A 2929-nucleotide genomic window follows, 5' to 3' on the forward strand; every position below is an offset into this window, starting at 1 on the left:
TTTCCCTTGTTCAATACAATGAGTCTAATTAGTCTAGATAAATTCCAAGAGAACTTCAAATTGTTACTGATCCCTGATTCTCTGAGTTCAGTACGACATGGCCATTTCACTTTCTGCACAAAAATTCAGGCATCTCCAAAGTGTTGGATGAAGTTGAAATTTGCTTCGCGCAATTCCCTACTGGCACAGATATATTTTCACCAAAAATGCTTTCTAAAATGAATACTTTCCTACATTTCAAGTTCCAGCTTTCATTTATTTGATAAGCGTCTTCATGGATAAGTTAGAACTCTAGTCTTGCTGGTAAATTTTGCTTTTATGATTCCATTCTAAGCTTTCAGATGCATTATCTGAGTAGAATATTTTGATAGTAAACCCTTCGAATTTTACTGGCTTATTAGCAGTCTAACAGTAGTATTGTGTTCTTTTATGAGAATTTGTATAATTATAGGCCTATGAACGTTTAACAACTAGCAGGATTCTTACATGATTTATTGCAGAGGGACATGTAAATGACCATTTTATTCTTCTTAGTATGTCCCACAACTTTGAAAAGAATATGCCGACAGCATGGAATCAGAAGGTGGCCCTCTCGAAAGATCGAGAAAGTTGGTCACTCACTGAGGAAACTTCAACTTGTGATAGATTCAGTCCAGGGTGGTGATGGCTCTATTCAGCTAAGTTCTTTCCACGATGACTTCCCAGTACTTGTATATCCAAATTTACCAGGAAACAGCCACTTATCCACATCCAAGATGAGCGATCATTTTCCACAGTTGAACGCACAACCTGAGGGCAGCCTATGAAGTCCAGGAAACACTGCTTCAAAATCACCTTCTTCTGGTAGTCATAGCTTCAGTTCAAGTTTCTGCTGTTCTTCAGGTGTGAAGCAATCATCATACCCTGTCAATGTCTCCAACAGTGGAGATGCTTTATTAGCTGAACAGACTGGAGGGATACTAAAATGAGCACGGAGTGATGCAGAATTGCTCGATTTGGGCCAAGATGAAACAAAGCTTCTGATTAGGTCCCAAAGCCAAAAAAATTAGTGAGCATGCTTCAATTGAGCCTCCACCTCCCCTGCCAAAGAGTAGAAGCCAGGTTTTTCGTGATGCGAGTAATTTTAGAGTAAAAGCCAGTTTTGGGGAAGAAAAGATCCGGGTCAGTCTACAACCAAACTGGGGTTTTAAAGATCTACAGCAAGAAATTTTCAGGCGTTACAATATAGATGATGCCAGTAAGGTATACCTAACCTAAAATATTTGTATGACGAATCTGAGTGGGTGCTTTTAAAATGCAACGCAGATCTTGAAGAATGTATAGACATACACAAATCATCCAGGATGCACCCGAATACACTTTCTATCAATCAATCTTATCAACCAAGTCTGGGAAGTTCATTTGGGAGTAGTGGTGGACAATTCTAAGGACATAATCTACTTCCACGGAAGGAATATTGAATTGGGCTATCACTTCAAAGTCAGAAACATCGCAAAGGATTGGTTAGCTGAAAGTTCTGACGTTGCTAGTTAGTGATCTTTTGTTTCTTCTTTCTATTTCCCTTTTCCTGAGGCTCCTGGACAATGAGGGCAGTGATATATTTTATGTTCATGATGGTCCCTCAACTCCCTTCTCAAAACTATGTGTGGAATTGAAGACTACTACTATAACAATATGATTATCTATACAGATTGACATAGTAATTGCAACTTTTGTTAGTTTGCCTTGTCACATTGAGCTTCTGTTAGCATATAGTATAGACCTTCTTGTATACATATATACATACCGAGTTGATGGGTTTTTCAAATTCTGCACCCATTTTCATATTCTTTTCTCTCAAAGATAAATAATGTGCAATTATGCATCCATGAAAGTTCTAAATAATCGTACTATAGTAAAGATATAGACTGCCTGTAAAGAAACAGAAGTTCTGAACAGAACATAAAAGATAACTCTGAGAACAGAAACAACTGTTTCTCAACAGGTAGACAACGTATTTAGCCACCCAATAAGTTTTCGGTTTCATTCACTTTATCAAGAAGATGGATACCCATTTTGGATATGATTTATACAAAAGGATAACTCTTGCTACCTATTATATTGGAAAGGAAGAACGAGTACCAGGAAGTTGACACAAACAGCAAATTGTGGCCAGATAGAAGAGAAAATACGTACTCAGCTTTAGAGGTGGCAGAATTCCTCAATGCCGGAGAAATAAAGCAAAGAATAATATAAGATCAAAAGCTTGTCATAGTCAAATAGAAGTGAAATGAAGATATAAACCATCAGCTCCCCATCATTATGTCAAAGCTACAACACTCTGCCTTCCAAGGATATCCAAAATTTTTAACGTTTCAGGACCAATTGTAGGCTGGTCTGGAGCATTACATCACATCAGATAGCTTCCTACTCTTGACTGAGTGAAAAAGGCTGAGAAGAGATTTTGATTCAAAGTTTTTCAGAGCAAAACAAAAAGAGGAAGCCATGTCTCAGCGCAACAGCACTGTTTCAAAGCTTGGAGAACAAAATTCGACCCCGCGTCTTAAATAAGTATCAAAAATTGCAGAGCATGCTATACCAGAACAACATTTGAAAGACATGTGATGGAACATTTTAGTTGGAAAAAATATCCTTATGAATTTAGTAAACCAAACAAAATTAAAATTTCCTACAAATCAATATATTAACCAAAAAAAAATCTAAATAATTTTTTACAAATTACACTTATAGTTTTAAGTTATTAACAAATAGATTACATATGAACATTAAGACAAATTATAGAAATTACACGTAATGTTTTTAATTCTAAGAAATGAATTAAACATGTTAAAAATAATATATAAATTACACATAAAGTTGATACTCGTTAAGAAATAAATTTTAAATAATATAGATAGATCGGGGAAAGATGAGAAAAACATAGATAGAT

At 35.8% G+C, this 2929-nt stretch overlaps 1 protein-coding gene and 1 pseudogene across 3 annotated transcripts in view; one reads left to right on the forward strand and one right to left on the reverse strand.

The window, feature by feature from the left end:
• Positions 1 to 7: 7 nt before the first annotated feature.
• On the forward strand, positions 8 to 1148 carry LOC111391681 (annotated as a pseudogene).
• Positions 1149 to 2295: 1147 nt separating this feature from the next.
• Positions 2296 to 2929, reverse strand: part of LOC111391680 (pentatricopeptide repeat-containing protein At2g17140) — a 4337-nt gene continuing 3703 nt past the window's right edge. For all 3 annotated transcript variants that reach the window (XR_002702152.1, XR_002702151.1, XM_023016927.1), the window contains one exon: positions 2296 to 2430. The gene's annotated coding sequence lies outside the window, so the exon portion shown is untranslated. The remainder of the gene's footprint in view (positions 2431 to 2929) is intronic.

This window comes from Olea europaea, unplaced genomic scaffold (genome assembly GCF_002742605.1).
Source record: "Olea europaea var. sylvestris unplaced genomic scaffold, O_europaea_v1 scaffold8224, whole genome shotgun sequence".
In the NCBI taxonomy this organism is placed as follows: Eukaryota; Viridiplantae; Streptophyta; class Magnoliopsida; order Lamiales; family Oleaceae; genus Olea; species Olea europaea.